This window comes from Manis pentadactyla, chromosome 5, assembly GCF_030020395.1.
Source record: "Manis pentadactyla isolate mManPen7 chromosome 5, mManPen7.hap1, whole genome shotgun sequence".
Lineage (NCBI taxonomy): Eukaryota > Metazoa > Chordata > Mammalia > Pholidota > Manidae > Manis > Manis pentadactyla.
The window spans coordinates 148,109,032-148,136,343 of record NC_080023.1 but is presented as its reverse complement, the minus strand read 5'-3'; the positions used below and the strand labels follow the sequence as shown (position 1 = coordinate 148,136,343).

The 27,312-nt window shown below is 44.6% G+C and overlaps 1 pseudogene; it reads left to right on the top strand.

Annotated features, from left to right (window-relative positions):
• Nucleotides 1-11,120, top strand: part of LOC118930112 (adhesion G protein-coupled receptor E2-like) — a 32,211-nt pseudogene extending 21,091 nt beyond the window's left edge.
• Nucleotides 11,121-27,312: the final 16,192 nt, after the last annotated feature.

Below are 27,312 nucleotides of genomic sequence, written 5' to 3'. Positions count from 1 at the left end.
TTCTTGTTTCTAGAGGTAGGCCTATATATTATATATAGTATTGCTATATACTTCCCTCTTAGAACCACTTTTGGGGTGTCCCGCAAATTTTGAACCGTTGTATTTTTGTTTTTGTTTGTCTCCATGTATTGCTTGATTTCTACTTTGATTTGTTCATTGATCCAATGATTATTTAGAAACATGTTGTTTAACCTTCATGTGTTTGTGGGTCTTTTTGTTTTCTTTGTGTAATTTAGTTCTAGTTTCATACTTTGTGGTCTGGGAAGTTGCTTGATACAATTTCAATCCTTTTGAATTTATTGAGGGTCTTTCTGTGGGCTAGTATGTGGTCTATTCTGGAAAATGTTCCATGTGCACTTGAGAAAAACGTGTATCTTGCTGCTCTTGGGTTGGAATGTTCTGCAGATATCTGCTAAGTCCATGTGATCTGAAGTGTTGTTCAGTGCTTCTATTTTGTTATTTATTTTCTGTCTCATTGATCTATTGGTGTAAGTGGCATGTTAAAGTCCTTTAATATGAGTAAGTTGCAGTCCGTTTCCTCCTTTAGTTCTGTTAGTACTTGTCTTATATATTTAGGTGCTGCTATATTGGGTGCATAGATTTTTATAATTGTTATATCCTCTGGGGCATGGGGCTTCTGAGAAACACCAGCATCTAGCAAAATGCAATCTGATATATCCTTTCAGTCCTACCCTGACAAATCAGTCTGGGAGGAAAATTTGTTATTAAAGACTTCTTAAATGGCTTATAAATTTTTTTAGAAGAGACTTTAAGTCATCTTTCTATATTCTTATAATTTCTTATCTATATTCTTATCATTCAAATGATATATATGTCATTTCTGAAATATTATCCTTCCTGGGTAATTAAAAAGATCATTTGAACTGTATCCTCTCATCCTATGGAAAATCTGAGCTATTATTCTTTTAGCCATTAAGAGAAGATAACAAAGGATTTGTTTTGTGTGTTTCAAGAAATTCATCATGTCAGCAATGTGAAAGAAGTCATGGTGGACATGCTTGACATGCAATTCCTGCAAAATCTTGAATTTTTCTGTGCTCTACAGTGTGTTCAGAGAGCTCTCAACATATAAAGGGGCAACTGTGGCCCAGTTTCTCAGTCACATTGCGTTAAGTCCCTTTCTGAAGCTTCTCCTTCTTACAAGGACTCTTTTAGATGCTGAAAGTCTATGAGCAGAAAACCAGCCTTAGGGGATTTTCATACCAACAACATTCAAAAGAATGGGAAGAGTCACATCATAATCTGGATTTCTTAATTTCTTTGTTCTGTTTTCTGTGGTCTCAACTGTCTACTCGTTAAAAATTGACTACTCACCATGTCCAAGGCAGAGATCAAGAGAGAATTAGGTACTGGCTTCATGGAACTTTCAGAGGAAAGTAGTGATTTTTGCAGTTAGAATTGACTCAGAGACTGCAAGCTTCCTCCAAACCAAATCTCTTTAGCAAGGCAATTGAAATATATGCCATTTCACAGACATGATCGAGATGCAGGTAGTTTGAAAACTCATATCATAGTATGTATATTTTAGGTTTTATGGGCCAGGGTATTAGTTCATCCAGAGAAATAGAACAAATAAGACACTGTAACTCTCGGAGCCAGTGGGCGGGGGGCATATTTCTCCCGGCCAGGGGCAAATTACCTTTGAAACCAAAATCAGTCCAATGGAGAAATAAAGTGGGAGAAACCCATTCAAAGCTTACAAGCAGTCACCCACTTCTGCTTGCCTGTGTCTCTCACTACCTGCCTGCAAAAAAGGGGACCCCAGCAAACTTCTCTGGTCCAGTTATACCCTTGCTCCCCCCATCCTGTAATCACCTATTGATATAGAGACGGACTGCTTCTCTCCACCCCTTGGAAACACCTATTAATATGGAGATGCACTAAGGCTGGGTGAGAGATTCTGGAAATATTGCAATTTTACCCAAAGATAAACACACACACACACACAGACTCACGAAAAGATTTACCATGAGATATTGACTCACCTGATAATGGAGGCTGAGAAGTCCCACAGCTTGCTATTCATAAGCTGGAAACTAAAGAAAACCAGGGCTATAATTTGAGGGCCTGAGAGCCAGAGGACTAATGGTATAGATTTCAGTCTGGGTCTGAAGACCTGAGAACCAGGAGCACCAAGGGCAGGAGATCGATGTCCCAGCTCAGTGAGGCTGTGAATTCAACCTTCCTCCACTTTTGAATTCTATTCAGGCCCTCAGTGGATTGAATTGTGCCCAGCCACACTGGGGAAGGTCCTCTGCTTTAAGAAGTCCACCAATTCAAATGGTAACCTCTTCTGGAAACACCCTCACAGATACACCCAGAAATCATGTTTAATCAGCTATCTGGACATCCTGTGACCCAGTCAAGTTTACATAAAATTAACCATCACAGCCAGATATCTGTAACAACAACTCAATTCTGCCACTGTAGCATGAAAACTCTTACGGACACACATAAATGAATGATCATGACTGTGTTTTAATGAAACTTTATTTATAGACATTGAATTTGAGTTTCATGTAATGATGACATGGCACAAAATATCATACCTTTTTTTGTCCCACCCATTTAAAAATGAAAACTATTCTTAGGTTCTGGGCTGCACAAAAAAGGGTGGCAAGCCAGATGTGTACCCTGTATTAGGTGAGCAGATAGACATGAGCAGATGAAAAGAGAACTCAGGGATTAATCAGATTAAGCCAGAGGGTAGACAGACTCATGCCCTTTGCCATGTCAGTTCAGTCCACATGCACCGCATCTGGGCTGACCTGAAGACCTGCTCCAGCTAATGCAGGTGAGATAGTGCAGAGACAAGGGACAAGCATATGATTAATTTTCCTAAAAAATGCTGAGATTAGCATAATAAGAAAAGGAGAGACTTCTCTTAAGGCTAAGGTTCCACTTTTGAAAGAGAATTGGGAAGTTAGATTCCGCCAATGACTTATCTAAAGGCAAGCAGTCTTAAGTGACGTGTTCCCAGTGCTTGGGAGTAGCCACTGCCTCGGAGAGGAACAAAAGGCTCTCCGACAGAGTCACCTGGAGGTCTGGCTGCAGACTGTGATCTGTTTCTCATCAGAGAGAATCCTGAGATTAGACTTCCTGGCAGTCCTACCCCGATCCATCACCCACTCCTGAAAGCTGTAAACACAGAATCCCAGCCTTTGGGTGTCCCTCCTCCTCTCTGAGGTTGCCTGCACTCCCTTCTCTTGGCCTGTGTATTTTCAAGAGACTTTTTACTGCTCAACTTATCACTTTGTCTCTGTCTCTCCTCGTGGGTCTTTGTCACTGTGCTGTTCTATCCTGTTTTCCAGGCTGTAAGCATAAGTCTTCACTCTCTCTTTCCTACTGCAGATAGGCAAGTAAACCTGCCTTTATCTGCCTTGACTCTAGCCCATTCTTCCCTTCGAGTATATTCAAATGAAGCTTTCATTCTGCTTCATGACTGTGTCTCTGCCCTTCAGTTCATTGTTGTGGTGGGGACAGGAACTGAGGGGACCAGACTCATCACCCCAGCACATGGGCTGTAGTCTGCTGATCTCTGTCCTAGGACATTCAGGGGACTTCTTCATCCTACCCCAATTTATTCATTCACCCTTCAAATATTTAATGGGTGCTTACTCTTTTGAAAGGCATGGTGCTAAACTGAAAGAAACTAAAATGAACCAGGTAGACATGATCCACATGTCCAGAAATTTTGAGGATTGGTGTATTAGCTCAGGCTGCCATAATAAAATACCATAGTTTGGGTGGCTTAAAGAAGAGAAACTGGTTTTCTCACAGTTCTAGAGGCTGGGGAGGCCAAGGTCAAGGTGTGACAGGGTTTGGTTTCTGGTGAGAGCTGTCTTCCCATCTTGCAGATGGACAGCTTCTCACTCTGTGCTCACATGGCCTTTTCTCTCCTTTGGAGTGTGGAGAGAAAAAGCAAACTCTCTTGTGTCTCCTCTTAAGACATTAATCTCATCTCAAGGGCCCCACCCTTATCTGATTATCTTCTGAAGGTGTCCTCACCAAATACCATCTGGGGGTGGGGTAGGGGGGAGGTGTGGTCATCACATTTAGGGCTTCAGTGTATGAATTGGTGGGGGGCAAAAATAATCAGCCCACAATAATCTGCAAGGTGGAAAACTAGGAGAAAGAGGAAATGTAGTAGATACTGTGGCCTGGGGGACACACAACTCCCGTGCAGACCCAGCGAAGGTGGAATACAAGCCTGGCTGCAGGGGGGGCCGATGCCAGAGGACTCTAGGGTCAGCTAATGGCAGCACCCCTACATGGTTTTAGTTTGGGAGACAGATCCCAGCATTTGCCCCGTATCTTCACTTTTAAAATCCATCAAATCTTCTGTCCTTGTTTATAATGGGAGTAACATTATTAATTTCTCCATGGGTGATTTTTGAATGGGTAACTCCGGGGCGAAAATCCCAGGGCAAATATCTTTGAAACCGCAGTCAAAGGGAGAAATGTGTAGGAATGAGAATAAGTTAGCATAAGAGTAGCCATCTTAAGGGCCTAGAAGCAGTTTTCTGAAGTTGTGACTTAAAAGAAAAAAAACTGGAACTGGGTAAGGCCTTGGAAAACAAGTTAATCATGAACACCGGGATGGGGGCAGCTGTGGCCTTCAGTCAGCTAACCTTGGTCAGTTAATCCTACATACCAAGCTTATCGTGCAGAACCTCCCTAACAATTGAGGAGTGGTCTTACCTTGCTCTCGCTTAACCCCAGGATGTATGTCTTGCAAAGATAATGTGCAGCTGTGGAAAATTACTAAGAGTTAAGTGTTTTGAAAATGCTATATAAACCCTTGGTTTTGAGTGCTCGAGGTCCTTGTTGAAACCCGCTGTGTCGGGCAGACACTTGGACCCCAGCTAGCTGGAATAACAATAAACCTCTTGCTTGTTGCATCGATCTGCCGTGGCCTTCGTCTCCTCACTGGGGGGGAAGCGCAGACCGGAATAAGGCCGTTGGGTCTTACATTTGGGGGCTCGTCCGGGATCTGCGCTCACCCCGCTTCACTCCCGAAGTCGCTCTTGGAGGAAGAGGTAAGATTAGTGGCGCCTTGGGTTGTCTGTATTCTGTTTTCTGTTTTTCAGTGAGACCGGTCAGAATTCTGAAAGGGTACCCGTTGTCTGGCAGCCGTCCCGGTCCCGTAAGGGGTCGCGACTGCGGTCGGTAGACATACTAGGAGAACCGCAGGCTGCAACCCTGGGGGACGCCTCGGGGAGGTTGGGAGGCCAGGGACGCCTGGTAGCCTCCCGTCTGTTTTTCCGGCAAAGTGAACCTGATGAGATAGGGTTGGTTTTTGGGCGCCGAGAGTATCAACCCTCTGATTCCTTTCGGTTTCTGTTTGAGACTCTGAGGAGAACTAAACGCGGCCGCTGTGTGTCTAATTTGTGTGTGTCTTTGTTTTTTGTGTCTTTTACGTGTCTAATTATTGTTATACTGACAATGGGACAGACGCAGACGACCCCCTTGTCTCTCATGACAGACCATTTTTCTCAGACGTTAGGGAGAGAGCTCACAATTTGAGCACGGACATCAGGAAGAGAAAATTTCGTGTTTTCTTCACCTCAAGTGGCCATCCTTTAATGTTGGCTGGCTGCCGGAGGGAACCTTATCATTATGTCTCAGTCTGTAAGTTTGTGTGTCTAAGTGTGTAAATGAAAATATCTTTCTACCTCCGGATGGTATTAATGAAATTGATTTAAAGACAAGCGCTTGTGAAAATTAGGCATTCTAAAACTTCCAGAAAATCTGATGGAAAATGTTAAGCATTAATGCTAATTTGGGTTTGCCTGAGGCGGGCATGTCATTGTAGTTATCAGCTGCCAAAGTTTACTTAAAGTCATTTAAGTTGATGTTACCAGTTAAACATTTCAAGAAAATGCTTGAAGGAAAGCTTGACTTTGTCTAATGTTTAGTAAAAGTTTTCTAAGTAATCTGGCATAGTTGCTAAAAATAAGTAAACAAGTGTAGCAAATAAACATCTTAATAATAATACTGTATTAATGTATAACAGTGTATATGTATGCAAACAGCTTGAGAATTTTTGTGGTAACCAAAATTTTTAAAGTTTGCTAAGTTATATAGACATATTTTGTGCCTAATGAGAAATTGTGTTGTAAAGCACATTTCCAAAAATGATAATATATGTTCATAGATGAAGAATGCTAGTGTAACAGTTTACGGTGGCCTGTTTTTCAGTGTTCACTGAAAATTAAAGTATCAAATGATTTTAAGTTCTAATGAAAACTACTTAAATAAGGAAAACATTTCTCTATGCTAAAAGATGTATGTTTTAATAAGAGAAGGTATAAAGAATGGAAACTCATCTGCATGCTAAAGAATGTGTTTTTTGATAAAAGAAAGTGGCTTTGTTCTAAAGTGCAGCTGTTTATGTTAGAGAGGGACGGAGAACAGAGACAAAGAGAGAGCAGTGTGGTGCAGCAGCGTGGTGCCTTTTGTTGTAGCGGATCCGCTCAGCCTGTTGCTTTGGAGGAAGGTCAAGATGTTTAGAGATAAGGCGGGATAAACCCCGGCAAGCCCAGGCATAATTCTCACCCGTTTATGTGCTTGAGACCATGGGGCAAATGAAGAATAAATTACTATATTCTTACAGATATAGTCATGCTATGTGAAATTAAAGCAAGTGAGTCTTGATATCAAGTGCACAGCAAAATTAGAATTTTGTTTCCAGTTAAAAAAAACAAAACAAAAAACAGTTTTCTTTAACTGTTAGTCTGCTCAATGTTGAAAGATTGCAAAGAGTTCTCTAATTGTTTTATCAAAGCAGTTTCTCATGCTTAAAGTCTCAGTGAGTTGCCAGAATATTTTTTTAAAAAATGAAATCTTAACAAACTTTAGCTTTTAGTCTTTTTAATATTAACAACTGTGTAACCTTTATTTGCCTTTGAAATATTTTGTTATTGAAAACGATTGCATGGCATGAGAAATTGAATTATTTAAGTTAACAAACCAAAATTTATTCTTAAAAATTAAATTGTGTAGAATCTGGACAAGATTATGTTTCTCCCAGAAAAACAGGTTTCACTGTAAAAGTTTAGATGGGCAAACGGGTGACCACTTTTGAAGAAGGTTGTAATAGATTTTTTTGAGAACCACCAGGTCTTCTTGTTTAATTTATATGCTGTAGATATGTTTGTATGTTTTAAAAAACATGGAGGACTCTCCATATTTTTTAATGCAAATGATCTTATAAGTTGCTATGCAAATTCTATTAAAAGCTCTATCTACTATTAAAGAGTAAAACATTCTTGAAGCTTTCAGGGAAGACCTGTAGACTTAAGCACTTTCTCTGCTTTTTTGTATCTGGTCTTGGACACTTATGCTGAGTTATGTTCTTATTATTTTCACTGTTTGTAAGCTATTAATTGTATATAATCTTTAAACCATCCAAATATCCAGCATACATTTCCATGTCACCACAACCCACTATTGATGCCATGAATGAAATAGCTGGTTAGAAAGCCAAAGGTCATCATTTCTCAATCCCTAAATGAAGAAGTAAGATGCCTGATCTCTTTCATCTCAAAGCATATTTCTGGTCAAATCTGAATATCTGTGTAAAAGAAAGAGACATTTAAATTTGAGATTCTGCTTAAACTTTTAAGTTGAATTTGACTATAGCCATATTCATTCTTTGTATGTATCTCTAACAGGTCTTTTGTATGCCTGGTGATATTATAATCTGCCTTGAGTTTGGACAGTTCTTTCAGCTAAATGTGAATTCTTATTGTAGCTTTTTTCCCCTCCTGAAGATGAAAGCAGAAAAATCTACCATCTGCTACCATTCTCTCAAGAATGCTTGGTAACATAGATTATTTTGACTTTGTATATATTGTCTTTAAAAACTGACAGCAGCAGTCTCCCCTGCTGCCCCACCTTTTTAAGATATCTCGTTTACTGTGCTGGGTATATAGACAATAAATGTGTAATGATAGACAGTTCTAAAAGAATTAAATGCAAAAAAGTGCTTTTACCTCTAGTTAACTCTGATATTTTCCAGAGGGCCCCTAGAACATGTCAGAAGAATTTTTTCTCATTAGAGAAAGTATTTGACTAATTTGGCTTATTTATCTGATATATATATATATATATATTTACCAGGAAAGCACTGTCAAAGAGAATAATGCTAAACTTTGTTACTGAATGTTTTGTATTACAGAAATATCAGAATTTCCTTATGTCAACTGTCTTACAGTGAGCTCTCGTCAGATCTTTGACCATTGTCATTTGTAAGTTTTTTGTCATTTATAGTCACTGTTTTGTTGTTCCTGGACTGGTAAAGAACTGGATTTCAGCAGAACAGGTATTAGTTGCATAAGATTACATAAACTAAAGAAAATGGTTTTGTGTCTTTTTGTTTCGAATGTTGCTGATAGTGTTTTGAGCTTGTTCTCTTAAGCTGACAACAGTTTAGTAGATGGCTGTCTTTATAAGCAGAATTGAGACATCCTTCTCTCTACCTGATCCCTACAGAGTTTAAAAACTTTTGGTGACTGTTTTCGTATTCCATGGCAGTATGTTTATTTGCACGAGTTTAGTAAGAATCTGCTTTCCTTGTGAGAAGACTAAGAACACTGGTTATACTGCCAGGGCTTTGGCTGGAATGTCATACCTGAGAGACATGTGCATGGACTCAGATGTGAACAACTTTAAAGAACTAAGATTGACTTTATAGGGCCAACAAAGCCCCTTGGAAGAACTAGCCTGGTACCTTGCTTGCAGAGTTCCCAGCAGCCTTACCAGGTGAGTAAAGAAAGTCGCTTCCTGGCAGGTGCAGAGACCTCGAGAAGAGAGGAATTCATCCAAATCTACAGGTACTGCAGGCAAAGCCTGATGGCAGGTTTGGCTTGGCTGTCTAGCCTCAAGAGGCCTTTAAAAGTTCAATCTGAGGTTCCTTGCAAAAAGTTCCAGCAAAGCATATTTAAAAGAGCCTGTGTAATCAATTGCTCTTCTTGCTGCACTTGTGCAAATAATCAAGCCAGCTGTTAATTATTTTCTTAACCTGGTTACTTCTAATAAAAATGAAAGTGATTTTAAAGTATTGTTTCAATAACGCAGCCTTCTTCCAGAATAGAAAATCCAACTCCAGATGTTGGTACATAACCTAATAACACAATTTGTTTTATCTTGCCTAGAAGCCACAAAACTGCAAATAGTAATAGAAACGAAACCCAGAATAGAAGCGCCAGCCTTCTGAGGCCCTCTCAACTGACCAGTGATAGAGACCTAGCTGCACCCTTTACCGCGCCCCCTTCTCAGCACGAAGCAGCCAGAGCGGTCATCGCCCCTTTTCCCTAGCAGCAGCTAGAGTCTCTACCTGTAGAAGAGAGAATGAGACAGGGACCATAGGCTTAGACAGAATAAAGTGAGAGCCTCTGGAAGAGGCGGGGCGGGATATTTGCAATCAGAGCAATGTAACTACATGCTGGAACTCCCCCCTACTGGAACTATGTTGAACATAGAACTCTGGAATCATTCTTCAGTGAGATCAGTTAATGTTCCCCAGATAGAGAGGAGTAGCACATGTTTTGTTATGCTAGTCATTTGTAATCGTGTATGGGATTCGCTTTAGCATACTGGAGGGCCCGGGCCTGTGTGCTGTCTTTCCTCCTTCAGATCTGACTAAGTAATCTTGCAAGCTGAGCAATTGACTTAGCATACAGACCCAGCTGTAGACGGCATAGTAAAAAGCAAGATTCTTTAGCAAATAGACAATATCTCAGCCCACCTTAGAGGCTGAGCATGCAATCTTTTGACGTGCACCCGAACCAGGGCGCCAGTGTCCCAGAGAGAAATCAAAGAAAGAAATTATCTTTAATATTCAAAAACCCCTTCCCCGTTACCCAAACTGACAACCGCGATTTATATAATAAGTTAAAAGCTCTTCAGGCAGTCCAAAGAGAAGTGTAGACCCAACTAAAAGCAGTCTATGAGCCCGGCACTTCAGAAGCAGCCCACCTGTTCCAAGTTAAAGACTTTGTGTTTGTAAAGCGACACCGAGCGCAGACCCTTGAGCCACGGTAGAAAAGACCCTACTTAGTGTTACTGACCACCCCAACAGCAGTCAAAGTTAGTAAGATTGCCACCTGGATCCACGCATCTCATGTGAAACCCGTTATCTCAGCCGAGACAGCTGACGACCATCTCACGTGGAGAGCCCAACCTACTGAGAATCCTCTCCAGCTTAAAAATCACCAGAAGACCCCTAAAGTGACCAGGTGCGCTTCCAGAGACACCAACGCTGTTTAGCTGACCCACACACCGTTCTCAAAAACTATTCCAAGATAACCACGTCAGCTGGACAAACACAACCTTCAAAAGCTAAGACTGCGCCGTTCATATTGTGCCTTTCCCCTATTGCACTACCAAACAGATGACCTCTAATTTCATGATTGAAATAGTTACAAGAAGAAGAGGGGAATGTAGGAATGAGAATAAGTTAGCATAAGAGTAGCCATCTTAAGGGCCTAGAAGCAGTTTTCTGAAGTTGTGACTTAAAAGAAAAAAAACTGGAACTGGGTAAGGCCTTGGAAAACAAGTTAATCATGAACACCGGGATGGGGGCAGCTGTGGCCTTCAGTCAGCTAACCTTGGTCAGTTAATCCTACATACCAAGCTTATCGTGCAGAACCTCCCTAACAATTGAGGAGTGGTCTTACCTTGCTCTCGCTTAACCCCAGGATGTATGTCTTGCAAAGATAATGTGCAGCTGTGGAAAATTACTAAGAGTTAAGTGTTTTGAAAATGCTATATAAACCCTTGGTTTTGAGTGCTCGAGGTCCTTGTTGAAACCCGCTGTGTCGGGCAGACACTTGGACCCCAGCTAGCTGGAATAACAATAAACCTCTTGCTTGTTGCATCGATCTGCCGTGGCCTTCGTCTCCTCACTGGGGGGGAAGCGCAGACCGGAATAAGGCCGTTGGGTCTTACAAATGAAGTGTAAGAAACCATTTATTTCTTACAAGCCATGGTCCCCTCTTCTCCTCAGACCCAGCTGCAGCAGAAGAGAGAAGAGAGCTCCACCCAGCCTCTCCATTTGAGATAAACCCTCCCATGCCCTTGTAATTCCCTGTTGATATGCAGATTGCTAATCTTCACCTCTTGGAGACACCTATTGATATGCAGATGCAGTAAAACCGGGCAAGAGATTCTGGAAATAATTGTAATTTTACTGACAAATGGTAAAGGAGAAAATAAAGATTAAGCTCTAGTATGAAACCCAATGACAAGTGAGTTAACCAGATCAGGCTGATCAGGGCCTGGAGGTTTCCCAGTTCTTTCCTCCCTCCCAGAATTATGTCCTTGAGTTAGAAACTGGCATGAGACAAGTTTATGAAGTGAGGTTCCATTTCTCATGCTAGAGATCCGGTACAAGACCATGCCCATCAGAGAGCGGGTGGGGGGTGGTGATGAGGTACAAGGTTGAAGAGGTCTCTCCTTTCAGATGTGCACTTTGGGGCTCAGTTGCAAGCAGCTCCCTGCATTTGTTGCCCCCTTTCCTGGATCTGATGGTCATTATATGGTTGAGGAAATGGACTCATTCAGGATTTAATCCCTGGTGGAGACATAGAATCTGGATCTGGGAAGTATGTAATGAGAAGCACTTTAAAGCTGGAAGTTGAGGATCCCAAGTGTCATGGAACCAGAAGTTACGGAGCTCATGTGTTGCAGAACTGGAAATCTAAAAGGCAGGAACCAGAGAACTACAAGCAGCCGAAGCTGCATACTTGGAGTCTTCAGATCGTAGAAAATTGGGCACTTTGGGTCTTAGCAATAGGGTATTCAAGAGTGAGATGGGGAAGACAGTGTAGCACAGATAAGACAAGTAGTGACTCTGTGGCATCTTGCTGCACTGATGGACAGTGACTGCAGTGGGATATGGGGGAGGACTTGATAATATGGGTGAATGTAGTAACCACATTGTTTTCCTGTGAAACCTTCATAAGAGTGTATATCAATGATGCCTTAATAAGAAAAGTGAGAGTTGACCATCAATAGAAGAATGGATAGATATGTACATATACACAATGGAATATTATTCAGCCATAAAAAAGAAATAAATCCTGCCATCTGTGACAACATAGATAGTGTTGGATTCTCCCAGAGGAGGACGCCGCCCCAAATCACTCACGAAAGGCGTCTCTTGATGCAACAAGCAAGAGGAATTTATTCAGGAACCAGCTAGCTGGGGTCCAAGTTAGCCCGATGCAGCGGGTCTCAACAAGGACCCCGAGCACTCAAAACCAACGGTTTATATAGCATTTTCAAAACACTTAACTCTTAGTAATTTTCCACAGCTGCACATTATCTTTGCAAGACAAGACCACTCCTCAATTGTTAGAGAGGTTCTGCACGATAAGCTTGGTAAGTAGGATTAACTGACCAAGGTTAGCTGACCGAAGGCCACAGCTGCCCCCATCCCGGTGTTCATGATTAACTTGTTTTCCAAGGCCTTACCCAGTTCCAGTTTTTTTTTTTCTTTTAAGTCACAACCTCAGAAAACTGCTTCTAGGCCCTTAAGATGGCTACTCTTATGCTAACTTATTCTCATTCTTACATTTCCCCACTTCTCTTTTTGGGGCATTCCAATCATGGAATGTTTGTTTCTTCTTGATGTGTGAGCGAGTGATACTGTTGTCTCAGCATTAGTACTTGAACAGCACTTACTCTCTCTCTAACAAAAGATATTAGCCGGTTCAAAACGCAGGGACCAAAAGTAAGAAGCAGAACAAGAATGAGCAAGAGTCCAGCTAAAGTGGATATCAGAGTTGTGAGCCATGGGGACTTAGTGAACCAGGACTCAAATAGACCCTGGCCAGCCTCTCGCTCTCTCTTTCTCTGGTCTAGCCTTTCCCTAAGCTTTGACATTGAATCTCTTATTCCGGAGTGGTCTGCATAAAAGCAGCATTCTTCTCTTAAAGCTGCACACAGTCCTCCAAGGCTCGTAACTTTTCAAGCAAAAACTTATTAGTTGCACACTCAGGGAATGTATGAAGATGTGCTGACTGAAGCGGGGCCGGGGCCCCAAACATTATTTCAAAAGGCGTTAGTCCAAAGCAGCCGGGAGTGTTCCTGACTCTAAACAGGGCAAAGGGAAGGAGGACCAACCAATCACATAAGCCAATCTCTATGGACAATTTAGTCAAGGTCTCTTTTAGAGTTCTGTTCATCCTTTCTACCTGTCCTGAGCTCTGGGGCCTGTATGCACAATGCAATTTCCAATCCATCCCCAGGATCTTGGCCAATCCCTGACTTACCTGGGCAACAAAGGCAGGGCCGTTGTCAGAGCCGATTACCTTTGGGATCCCAAATCTGGGAATATCTCTTCAAGGATCTTTTTAGACACCGTCTGGGCTGTCTCAGTTTTTGTGGGGAACGCCTCTGTCCATCCTGAAAACTAGAAGGTACTTATATCCATACTTAGCAGGCTTAATTTCAGTGAAGTCAACTTCCCAATAAGCTCCTGGGCGATCTCCTCGAAGTCTTTTTCCAGATATTGCTTGATTTTTGCTCACGTTTACTAATTGACAGGGTACACAATTTTTTACAACCTCGTCAGCCAATTTTCCTAATCCAATAACATGATAAGGGGAGTCTCGAACCAAGGTTTTTAGATTTTTTGCTCCAGATGTGTCAATTGATGTAATTGCCTTAAGTATTCCTCTGCCTCTCTCTGGGGCAGGACAACTTTCCCTTCTTCAGAACCCTAATTTGTTTATACAAACGAGATCTTCAGGTGTATACTGGAAGCTCTTAATGTGGGTGGCTTCCGGATACACTTGGAGGGGCAAAATGTTCATTCCCTGAGCCGCTTGCTTTGCGGCTTGGTCTGCCCTCCGGTTTCCTCGAGCTATTGGAGAGTCATCTTTCTGATGTCCAGGGCAATGTATTATTGCTACTTCCTTAGGCCTATGGATGGCTTCTAGCAAATCTAAAATCTCTTGTTTGTTTTTAACATCTTTCCCGGCAGAAGTTAACAGCCCTCTCTGTCTATAAATAGCCCCGTGTATATGAGCAGTGGCAAAGGCGTATCTGCTGTCAGTGTAGTCGTTAAGTCTCTTACCTTTTGCCATCCTTAGGGCCTGAGTCAGGGCGATGAGTTCTGCTCGCTGTGCAGAGGTGCCCGTTGGGAGTCCACTGGCCCATATAATCCGGTCATCATCTACTACTGCAGCTCCAGCCATTCTCTTACCATCCATGATGTAACTGCTCCCGTCCGTATACCAAGTCAGGAGTCCCGGTCCTCCTAAGGGCTGATCTTGCAAGTCCTGGCGGGCGCCTGTCTCCTCAGCCAGGATTTCCTGGCAGGTATGAAGCACTTCCTTCCCCGAATCGGGGAGCAGAGTGGCCGGGTTTAGAATGGCAGGGGGGGCAAACTCTACACGATCACGATTCAGGAGTAAGGTTTGGTAGTGAGTCATTCTGGCATTCGACATCCATCTCTCGGGTGGCTGCCAAATTACACTCTAACAAATAGGCGACAGGTCTCTTCCAAGGTCCCCATTGCTGGGTCAACACACCCCGAGCCACTCCACTCCGTTCATCCACAAAAAGGACGAACGGCTTAGTCACGTCTGGCAAGGCCAGAGCGGGTGCCGACAGGAGGGCCTTCTTGATCTTATCAAAGGCCTGTTGCTGTTCAGGTCCCCAAGCAAACGGGGCTGCCCCTTTGGTTAGGGGGTACAGGGGGGGCGGCTAAGGTGGCATATCCGGGTATCCATAATCTACAGAACCCTGCTGTTCCCAGAAATTCGCGGACTTGGCGCGGAGTAGTAGGGACCGGGATCTGCGTCACAGTCTGCTTCCGGGCTTCAGTAAGCCACCTTTTCCCTTCTCTCAGGGAATACCCTAAATAAGTCACTTGTTGTTGGCAGATCTGTGCCTTTTTGGCAGATACTCTATACCCCAGCTTAGCAAGTTCAGTCAAAAGGGCTTCAGTGGCCTCTTGGCAGACTTCTTGTGTAGGGGCGGCTATCAGCAAGTCATCAACATAGGTGAATTCTTGAATCCTTGTGGCAAGCGAGTCCAGGTCAATTGTCCAGTAGTTCCTGTGGAGAGGTCCTTCCACTCAAAAGCAAACAGCGGTTGGCTACTCTGGTGCAGGCGCAAACAAAAGAAGGCGTCTTTTAAATCTAAGACTGTATACCAAGTGTTTTCTGGGGCCAGAGAGCTTAGCAGGTTATAAGGATTCGGCACAGTGGGATGAATGTCCTGTGTTCTCTTATTAACTTCTCTTAAATCTTGCACTGGTCGATAATCTCCTGTTCCCGCTTTCTTTAACATTTTACTAATATCCCCTGCTCTATGAGCCTCTGGATATGGGGCCTAATTCCATCTCTGGCTTCTTTACTCATTGGATACTGGTGAGGCTGAGGCTTTCAATTCTATGACCACCGGGGGCTGATTTACAGCAAGCCCCATACCTGCCGTCTCCGCCCAGGCCCCTGAAAACTGGTTGAGCCACCTTTGATTAACTCGGGAGGGTTCTGGTTCCTTAAAAAGGCAGTACTCGTCTTCTAATCTTATGGACAGAATACTTAGGCCCAAAGGTTTCTTCTCTTTATCAGTCACTCGGGTATCTTCAGCCTGAAAGGATATTTGGGCCCCGACTTTGGTCAAGATGTCTCTTCCTAACAAGGGTGTAGGGCATTCCGGTATAACAAGGAATGAGTGGTTTACTTGTCCCACTCCTAAGTCCACTGTTCTTTGGGTAGTCCATGCATATTGTCTGACCCGTGGCCCCGAACACCCAAGACTTTTTGCTAGAAAGGGGCCTCTAGCTTGGGTCAGTACTGAATGTTGAGCCCCGGTATCTACCAGAAACTCAACGGGTTGCCCCTCCACCTTCAGAGTTACTCTAGGCTCGGGGAGGGGCTCCGAGCCCCGTCTTCCCTAATCCTCATCTTCTAGCAGAGACAACACCTTCTTCGGAGGTCCCCGCGGTGGTTTCTTAGGGCATTCTTTCACCCAATGCCCCTTCTCCTTGCAGTATGCACACTGATCTTTATCCAAAGGAGGTCGGTTGCCCAGGGACCCTGCCTTACTAGTTCTACCACTAGAGGGCGGGCGTCCCTTACTTTCTACTACTGCGGCCAAGATCTTTGTTAAATTTCTCTCATACTTCCTATCCCTCTTTTCTTTTTTACTTTCCCTTTATTTACTCCTTCTCTTCCTCAGCGACAAATCCTGTAAGCCTTCCAATCTCTGTAGTTTTTTTTCTAATGTCGGGTGCCGACTGTCCGATAAAAGCAAGGGCCACTGAAGCACTATGCCCCTCAGAAGTGGGATCAAAGGGAGTATACCGCCTGAAGGCTTCTATCAGGCGCTCTAAGAATACTGCGGGTGCTTCAGTGGCTCCCTGGCTGACCTCTCTTACCTTGGCCAAATTGGTGGGGCGTCTTGCGGCCCCACGGAGACCTGCCACCAGAGCCTGACGATAGATGGTTAGTCGCTCCCTACCTTCTGGAGAATTAAAGTCCCAGTTGGGTCTAGTCAACGGGAACCCCCTCTCTATGTCATGAGGGAGTTGCGAAGGTCGCCCATCGGTTCCAGGCACATTCCTTCGTGCTTCCAGGAGAATCCTCTCTCTCTCTTCCGTGGTGAAGAGCACCTGCAAAAGCTGCTGACAGTCATCCCAGGTGGGCTGGTGGGAAAACATCAGGGACTCTACCAGACCAGTTAGTTTCTGCGGTTCTTCTGAAAAGGGCGGGTGGTTAACGTCAGGCTAAGGGGGTCGTCACTGCCTGTCCCATTGTCAGTATAACAATAATTAGACACGTAAAAGACACAAAAAACAAAGACACACACAAATTAGACACACAGCGGCCGCGTTCAGTTCTCCTCAGAGTCTCAAACAGAAACCGAAAGGAATCAGAGGGTTGATACTCTCGGCGCCCAAAAATCAATCCTATCTCATCAGGTTCACTTTGCCAGAAAAACAGACGGGAGGCTACCAGGCGTCCCTGGCCCTCCAACCTCCCCGAGGCGTCCCCCAGGGTTGCAGCCTGTGGTGCTCCTAGTACGTCTACCGACCGCAGTCTCGACCCTTTTACGGGATCGAGACAGCTGCCAGACAACGGGTACCCTTTCAGAATTCTGACCGGTCTCACTGAAAAACAGAAAACAGAATACAGACAACCCAAGGCGCCACTAATCTTACCTCTTCCTCCAAGAGCGACTTCGGGAGTGAAGCGGGGTGAGCGCATATCCCGGACGAGCCCCCAAATGTTGGATTCTCCCAGAGGAGGACGCCACCCCAAATCACTCACGAAAGGCGTCTCTTGATGCAACAAGCAAGAGGAATTTATTCAGGAACCAGCTAGCTGGGGTCCAAGTTAGCCCGACGCAGCGGGTCTCAACAAGGACCCCGAGCACTCAAAACCAACGGTTTATATAGCATTTTCAAAACACTTAACTCTTAGTAATTTTCCACAGCTGCACATTATCTTTGCAAGACAAGACCACTCCTCAATTGTTAGGGAGGTTCTGCACGATAAGCTTGGTAAGTAGGATTAACTGACCGAGGTTAGCTGACGGAAGGCCACAGCTGCCCCCATCCCGGTGTTCATGAATAACTTGTTTTCCAAGGCCTTACCCAGTTCCAGTTTTTTTTTTCTTTTAAGTCACAACCTCAGAAAACTGCTTCTAGGCCCTTAAGATGGCTACTCTTATGCTAACTTATTCTCATTCTTACAATAGACCCAGAGGATATTATGCTTAGTGAAAGAAGCCAGGCATAGAAAGGCAAGTACCATATGATTTCCCTTATATGAAGAATCTAAAAACAGAATGAACAAAAGAGCAGAGATTCATAGACACTGAGAAGTGACTGATGGTTACCATGGGGGAGGGTTTGGGGTAGGTGGGTGAAATAGGTGAAGGGAATAAAAAGGCCCAAAATCTCAACCATAACATAAAATGGTCATAGGGATGGAAGTGCAGCATGGAGAATACAACATCTTTTTTGACAGATGGTAACTGCACTAGTTGGGGTAAGGATTTAATCGTGTGTAACTGTTGAATCACTGTGTTGTATACTTGAAACCAATATGATTGCATATCAACCATACTTCAATAAAAAATACACTTAAAAAAAGAGTGAGAGTTGAAATTCCTTGGGATTGGAGCAATGGCCTAAAAGAGAAATGGGAGGAGAAGCATCAGCAGGGGAGAAATGGAGTGAATGGAGGGGACCATTGGGGGCTGTTTAGGGCTGAGTTAGATCAGTCAGTCTTCCTGTGGGGCATTCTGGGTTGGGTGTTTGAAAGACTCAGGGAGGGACAGGGGCCTGAGAAGAACTGGCTGGAAAATTTTGTGAACAGCGATGGGAAGACTGGGGATGGTGATGGGGCCTGATAGGAACTGGGTTGTGCTGGAGAATAGACTGTATTGCAGGTCTGGGGGAGGCACTAGGTGCTGTGGAGGAGCTGGGGAGAAGGTGGGAGCAGCAGGTAGGTGGAGAGAGACCGCACTGGAGTTTAGCACAGTCACAGAGTGGGGAGAGGATTGATGGGAGAGACTAGGAGAGACAGAAGATACAGGGAGACATGGAGTGGCAGGTGAGCCCAGAGGGCTTGAGGGGATTCAGAATGGTGGGCTGCATAGGTCTGAAGTGGTGCAGCAGTTGGGGAATGGGAGGGGCAGGAGTGGAATACCGGGGAAGTCTGGAGGCCATATGGAAAGTGAGGAGAGCTGGCTGGGTCAGGAGGACCCAGGACACTCTGGGGATTACAGACCCCGCAATCTGGGTCGACAGAAGTCCTGTGGTTGCTAGGTGGCTGGAGCCATTGAGTATAAACAGGGTGGTGAAGGCGAGTACTAGGAGCACCTGCCCTGCGTGGTTGTAAAGGAAGGCAGTGAAGCGTGAAGGTCCTGGATGAACGGGAAGGGTGAGGATTTGGGGAGGAATTAGAGTGACTTTGATATGGGGTGGAGTGCTTGGGGGCAACAGAGGAGGGCTAGAGGGGGCTGAATACCTGATAGGGCTCAGGTGCAAGGGAAGGGCTGACAACAGCTGCTGGAATGATGGCGTGGGCGAGCTTGGAAAAAAACAGGCAGAGTCAGGCAGATTTGTGTGTGAAGCCAGGGAGGGAAGCAGGAGGTGGGCGTGTGGATGGAATCGGAGTGCTGTCAATGCTCTGGCACACGGAGGCAGGGGGATTCTGGGCTTGGTGGAAATTACTGGACTAGGGGGATTGGAATGGAAGAGACAATGGGACAGTGGGGGAATGCACCAGGGGTTTGGCTAGGAAATTTATATGGTTTCCCTCTGCATAATGTATCATTCTTCATTGGCGGCATTTAAGAATGCCCTTTGATCTTTGGTTTTGTTACCTAGTGCTTATTTTGGGGCTGTTTGGCTAAGGGTACTTCTCATTGCTCCACCTTCAGCAGTACACCTGCCCTCTCTGGCTGCATTTAAGAAAAGGTCTCTCCACATTCTTAGGGCTCCTTAAGAACAGGGTTCTGTATTCTCACTATAGCCCACACTTGGCCCTTAGCGATTCTTTAAGGGCTGTAGGAGAATCTTTTCAAGCATTTCTGTGGCACCGGAATACGTCCTTCTGTGGTCTGCCGTAGGTCAGCTAGTGCTCCTGATGTTTTCTCCTGGGACAAGCCTGTCTTTCCTTAGATTTTAGGCTACTTGGTTGAACTGCCTCTCTCTCCTGGGTTCAAGAAAATAAATGTTTTTATTGTTTATACTGTTTTTTCTTATTGTTACATTGGGAGCAATTTTTTTCCATTTTCTATTTCCTAGGTGGAAATAGAGATCCTCTCGATTTTCTTCTATTATTCTAATAATTTTGTCTTATTTTTTTATTTTAAATCCATCATCTAGCCATGCAAATTCATAGTTTTAGAAAAGATTTATTCCCAAAATTAGTTTTGTGCAGAGAAAAGGGCATTTTATCTGGACGTCTAGGAATTTATGAGAGCATGTATCTTTAATTAATTAATAGTTAATATATTTATTTATCTGACACCGTTTGCCATTTGTAAACATAGCATTTGTAAGAATGATACAATAAAAACTCATATGCCGGGGGCCTAGGGTAGGGGGCAGGGGTGCCGGCAGGGCCTAGAGAAAGGGGTGCGGGAGGCAGTGGTTGAGAGCGGGCTTGGGGGCGGGGCAGTGGGTGTGCGAGGGGGAAGGTGTGAGCCGGGACTAGGACGGTGCGTGATGGGGGACGGCGGCGGGGGTCCTGAAGGGGTGCGAGGGTCTGTGGGGCGGGGGTGCAGGTGGCACGAGGGGGCCGGGCAGTGCTGGCGGGGGTGCAGGCGAGGGCCGGAATTCCGGGCCCCTTCGCTCTCCAGGCCGGCGGTGCTGTAGGCGCGGGCAGGCCCGCCGGCTCCGGGCCTCTCTGGGCAGCCGCGCAGGGGCCCAAGGAGCTGCCCGCAGCCAGGAGCCGACGGGCGGCCCGGCTCCTGGGGGCTGGCCCAAAGCCCGGCCCTGTCCGCCCCGAGGGAGCCCCGGCCGGCAGGGGGAGCGAGCGCGTCGGGCCGGGGAGGCGGGGCCGGAGGGGAGCGCGACCGCGCGGCGAGCTGGAGGCCGGGGCCGGTGGGCGGGTCGGAGGGGAGAGCGAGCGCGCGGCGGTTCGAATGGGTGGCCCGCGGGGAGTGCGAGCCGGCGGAGAGCCGGAGGGCGGTGCCGGCTTGGAGAGCAAGCGCGCGGGGGTCCGGAGGGCGGGACCGGGGGCGGGGCCGTGGCCACGGGGCGCCTAAAAGGGCTCAGGAGGGCGCGGAGGGGGAGGTGAGGGTTAACTCAAACGTACCCGTCGGCGGTTCCAGCCAAGATGTCACGGAGGATCAGCTAGACAGGACCCACCGTACAAGCATCCGCACTATTGAAGAATTGGCGGGGAAACTAGAATCTGAAAATGAGTCGAACCATGTGTGTGGTTGCTGCGGAGATTCGCCCTTCGGGGAGGAGGCCTGGGCTCTGCTGGGGGGCGAGAGCCCGCCGGAGGCCTGAGATGCTGACCCGGGTGGCCTCGGGCAGGCTTTTGATGATCGCAGTGTCATTGACACTGTTCTGGACTTGGAAGAGGACTACAGTTTGATGACCTCTTTTAAATACCTGATTGAGCCAGGACAGCTGATTATATAGCTTTGGGCCTTTGCAGCGGGAAGTTGGCACAGGGCCCCTTGTGGGAGCAGCCAGTTGTCAACGGCCTTGTTCAAAGGGTCGGCAGGACCTAAATGATCGCACCCTTTTTAGCTTCCATTCGGATCCCTTTCTGAGACGAGAGCCCAACTTTTTTATTCTGTTGTTTGAAATGTTTCTTACTGCTGATTTTTTTTCACCTTCTTGACATCTTGAATGTGTTTTTTGGTTGATGTTCAATATACCCAGTACCCCCCAAAAACAAAACAAAAACAAAAACTCATATACCCTTCATCTGGAGTCAGCAATTGTTAACATAGTGCCACGTTAAAAAATCTTTCTCAGTGTATTTACATGCATGTATACATTTTCTTGCTAAGCATTTGATAGTCCATGGAAGACATCATGACACCTCATCAATATTCCATTAACAAATATTAAAGAATTGAAAGAATATTCTGTACATAATCAATACTCTTACTACACTCATCATAACTTAATTTCTGACACATATTCAAATGACCCCAACTTCCTCCAAAATGTCTCATATTCCTGGATATCTGAACCAGAGTCCTAGTAAGACTGACATTGAGTTTGATTGTTATGTTGCTTTTGTCCCTTTTAAAAATGATATTGATGTTAGAAAAGTCTTAAGTCAATTGGCTTGCTGAATAGCCATGTTCAGGATTTGCCTGACCATTTCCTCATGATGTCATTTAAATTGTTCTTCTGTCCCCTGGATTTCCTGCATACTGAAAATTAGGTCTGAAAGAACATGTACCAGGAAGTTTTTTCTATAAAGGGCCAGGTAGTAAATATTTTTGGCTTTGTGGCCTTTACAGCCTCCATCACAATGAATTAGCTCTGACATTGTAGCATGAAAGCAGCCATAAATGATACAACAAATGGGTGTGACTGTGTTCCAATAAAACATTCATACTCTTTGTCCAAAAGATGACAGTTCAGTGTTTTTTGTTCATTTTCCAGCAGACAAGTTTACCTGATGTAGCTGTTCCTTATAATTCACCTGAGAAGGAACGTGTAAACTTGTGTTTTTTTTTAACACGAAAAGTGTAAGACTTGTACACTGAAAACTAAAAATATTGTCAAAACAATTAAAAAAAAACAAGAGAGGGTTTTGTAAACCAGTACATACAAATGTTTGGTAAGATTCATGTTGCCAGGATCTCTCCCCGCCCCCTTGATTCTCCAGCTCGGTTGCAGTGTTTGTGCATTTAAATGCTAGGAGTGATTTCAAACTGACGGAAAGTCTCAAATCCAACTGAATGCTGATTTCACTCTCTTTAAGACTGTTCATATCATGTATTTATTGCTCATTATATAGCGGGGTAGCATGGAATGACTTGGGATAAAGGATGGTGCTGTGACTCTGTGGCGTGTGCGGACCGCTGCAGGTCAGTAATTCCTGCTTCCTTAGTGGACTACAGTCTCTTTCTCTGCTTATGAAAAGTGTTCTCTACCTTCTCAACAAGTAAAATCTAAAAGGGCATGCACCAATCACAAGATGAGATAAGCTGGTCAGGGACGGTAGGGCAGCATGGGGAATACAGTGAATAATTCTGTACCTTCTTACACATTGATGGGCAGTGACTACACTAGAGGGGGTGAGGATTTAATAATATGAGTAACTGTCGAACCATTGTGTTGCATGTTTGAAACAAACATAAGATTGTATATCAGTGATACTTTCATAAAAAAGGGCAGGCAACATGTCACACAAAGTGGATGCTCCACATGTGTAGGGATAAGTGGATGGTCAAGTGCAAGTGTCAAAGTGAGCAGAGACACAGTGAGCACAAGTAGAGGAAGACCTTCTTTCATGACAGGGAAGTGCCTTTGGGTGAGTCCAGGAGTAAACCAAGTGTGAGCCAGTCTAGGGCGTCACCTGTTGCCTACCCAGCTTGTCCAGGGTGCGAAACATGAGCTTTCTTGTGGAGCAGTTAGTGAAGTGCTCTGTGTGACCTTACCACACTATTTGGAGACCTCAGAAGTGGCCCTGCTGGAAAGTGTGAACTTCATAGACTTAGCTCCTCTTTTCCTGACCACTTGAAACCATTTCCTGTATTGCGCCCAGACCTGCAGGCAAAGCATGGCCTGGGTCGGCTCACTGAGAGGGGTGAGGATGAAAGACCCCTGGGTGGGAGGCAGACAGTGGTACCTGCTGGTGGAGGAGCGGGTACACCAGGAAGATGAAGGCGCCCTGCCCGCTGTTGATGATGGTGAAGAGGTAGGCCATGACGTGGGCAGCTGCACCCACCTGCAGGAGGCCCAGACACCACGTGCATCCCAAGATGAAGAGCTGAGCTGCTCCTTTATATGTCAGCATCCTGGGTAGGAGAGAGAGACAGAAAGAGATTCAAGAATATTGGCTTCTGTGGGTAAAGAATTGACAAATAAACATATCCTTCTCCCTCCAAGGTTTCCTTCTGCCTCCTTTATTATTATTATGGCTTTTTTTTTTGTAAGATGCATAACCTAAGACCTATCCTCTTAGTACATTTTAATTTACAAAATTTTTAGCTATTGACACTATGCTGTACATCAGGTCTCCTGAACTTAGTTATGGTCTTTTAACTTTATTATTTACTTAAAATTGAAATTGAATTACAGGTGATACACAATATGATATTGGTCTCGGGTGTACAACATGGTGGTTTTGACAATTATATACATTAAGAAATGCTCACCACAATAAGTGTAATTACCTTCTGTCACCATACAGAGGTATATTTCTTAAGAAAAAAGAACCCTGACAAATAATTTATGTTTTTGGACAAAGAATGAATATCTCCTCTGTGTCAGGATCTGCTCTTGGCTATGAAGACCCAGTTGCAATTAAAATATATTCATCTCTGTCCTCAGCAAGATCCTAGCTAAGTGGGAAGGTGTGGGTAAAATTACAATATTTCCAGAATCTCTCACTGGGCCTTAGTGCATGTCCATATCAATAGGTGTCTCCAAGCGATGGAGAGAAGTAGGCCATCTCCATGTCAGCAGGTGATTACAAGGGGGAGCAGGGCATATCTGGACCGGAGAGGTTGGGTGGGACCCTTTTTTGCAACTGGGTCACGAGAGACAAGGGAGGGCAGAAGTGGATGGCTGCTTGTGGGCGATACACGGGTTCTCCCACTTTCTCTCTCACTTTGACTGATTTCAGTTTCAAAGATGATTTGCCCTGAGCTGGGAACAGATTCTCCCCCACCCCCGGCCGGCCCCCAAGTGACAGGTCAACAGACAATAGAAACAATCAAGATGATGAGATTTATAACCAAATCATGAGGAGGTTTGAGAACATGCAGCAGGACCCAAAACCTCATCTGGGATGTTGAAGATTCAGCTAGTTGGGAAGGGTTCCCTGAAAGCAGTGAATTGTGTTTCAGCTGAGCTATGAAGGTTAAGTACAGGTAGAAAACGTGAAAAATTTTGGTTCACAGAAGATGAGTAAAAAAAAGACCATTAAGCCTGACACAGTACCTAGGGCTCATGTGCATCACATAATTTAATCACAAGCCAGGCAGCTGAGGCTTAGGAAACAATCAGAATCTGAAGGTCACCTGATCTGAAGGCCCAAGGCAGCATTGGATTTGGTCCTCAGTGAGGGGAATTGTGAGTGAGGTGAGAAGTGTGAGGACCACGGGGACAGTCAGATGCATCCACCAGGAAGAATCAAAGGAGAATGCTACGAAGACAAGGATCTGTAAACCGCAGCCCATGGGCCAAGGCAGGCTGCCGCCTGATTTTGAAAATGTGTTCTCCTGGAATTTGTGTTTACCAGGTGGGTGTTCCATAAAGGTGCAGCCTGGATGCTGCAGAAATGGCCACGATCACAGCCGGGACCCCATAGCCCACAGGGAACATAGGCCACTTCATGAAGCTGCTCATACTGGAGTAGTTGACCACCATCAGGTTGCGTGCACTGAGGAAGAGGTGCAGACCCGCCAGCAGCATCCAGGTGAAGGAGGCCAGCTAGAGATAGTGTAAGGCCCCCGCGATGATGGCGCACAGCACCTGGGGGAGGAGTAAGGGTTCACCAGGAGGGATGGCAGAGTGGAGTATGTGCCCTGGGCTTCTCCTATACCTTATCATCGGGAGAACTCTGATATGCATGAAGGAGTTGTCAGAGCGGGTGGGTCTGCAGGTTGTGTGCTCAGTGTGAAAGTGGCTACTCACTCCACCGAACTCCACCAGGACCCACTGTATTAAGGCACCCAATGCAGCATGGAGACAGAGGCAGTACCTTGGTCTCAGTCCGGTCAGTGGCTGTGAGGAAGAGCAGGTGGGCCAGGAAGAAGCAGAGGGAGAGATGCAGGTGCAGGGAGATGCTGGTATTCTGGATGGCTTTGCACAGCAGGGAGGTGAGGGCCTCCAGGAGGAGGCACAGCAGAGAGAGGCTCAGCCCCGCATAGTTGATCACAGCATGGGATCCTTCTTCTGGGACCCGGCAAAGAGAACATCACAGTCACACTGTATGCTTTTTAAAGTATACAGACTAGAATGGCAAAATGTAAAAATATTGAAAGCACCACTGTTGGCAAAATGAAGCAGTTAGAACTCTCATACACTGCTGTGTGAGACTGTAAGAGGCAGCAATTATTTTGGAATAGAGCTTGGCATTTTTTAAATAAAGTTATACATACACTTGCTGTATGACCCAGCGATTCCATTTCTGGGTATTTATTCAAGAGAAATCAAAACAAATGCCCACAAAAAGAATGCTTAAGAATGTTCATAACCTCTTTCTTCAGAATAGCCCAAACTGGGAACAAAGCAAATGCCCATTAACTGTTGAACAGATAAACAATTTGTGGTTTAGTCATACATTGGTATGCTATATAGCAATAAAAAGGAATTGTTCATTCAATAACATGTGAGAATCTCATAGACATTATGTTGAGCAAAAGAAAACAGACACAGAAGAGAATGATTCTACTCTGAGTGCTTCTAGAACAGTCTAAAGTAAACCATAGTGAGAAAAATCAGATCTGTGGTTTCCTGAGGGAGGGAATGGCATCATTGTCTGAGGTGGTAATGAGGGACTTTCTTGGGTTATAGCAAGATTCTATATTTCAGTCAAAGTTGGAGTTGCAGGGGGTTTATAATTGTCAAAACTCATGAAATATATACTTATAATCGGATTTTTATTGCAAATATATTTTACCCCAATAAAGTCAATTAAAAAAATGAATTACTTGCGGGCCTGAGGTCTAGAAGGGAAATAGAGTTCCTATAAACTGCTTATTCTACTCAGTGGTGCCTGCATGACAGGGTAGTCCTCCTTCAAAACACCCAGCCTTTCAACCCATAAAGATTGTATTCAAATACTGAGATTTGTGCACCACTAAGCCTATTAAGTTTACACGTTGCTTTCCAGAAGTGATACTCCATTTTAAGCACCGTTTCCTACCCATCCCAGTTACTTGAGGCTACCTTCCCAAGTATTTGTGATCAGCTAGAAAAAATAATCACTTAAAAAAATAATAGTGTTCCTGGGCTGGGAAAAATAACATGGACCACAGAAGTATATGCATTTATCTGTCTCCCTTGCTCGCCTTCCATCTCTCCCCACTGCTAATGAGTCATTCCAAATCCTGGTAATTATCCCATTTTAAAAGAAACCCTTGGTTGAAAGAAAAAGTCTATTTTGATATTGAAGATGGTGGCCCAAAGTTTGTGCATGCACACATGCACACACACGATCATCTCTTCTTGGAAATAATCCAAATGCCACAAATACAACAAACCCAAACATCATGTCTAGTATCTATGAAACTAAATAATATTGGAAGAGATGATGCAGTCAGAGATTTATTGGAGGTGCACCAATTGCTCTAAAGTTTGGTTTAAATTGGTTTTCCACTGGTGTAAAGACTCAGAAGAGTTGAAACTAAGTGTGTAATTACACAGATAAACCATATTTTCAGAGAGAATTTTGGTTCTGGCTGTGGAGAACAACACAGATTTTTGCCATGAGAGCTCCCCACTGACATTCATTCTGCATTTGAATGTGATAAATTCACACAAAAACTCTGACATCTTGTAATATACCTCTGAACATGTCTTAACACAAATATTGTGGAAATAACTCTAGGAAAAGCCATCTGCTTTGATGATTGGTAATCGAAAGGAACGGACAAAAGATCTGC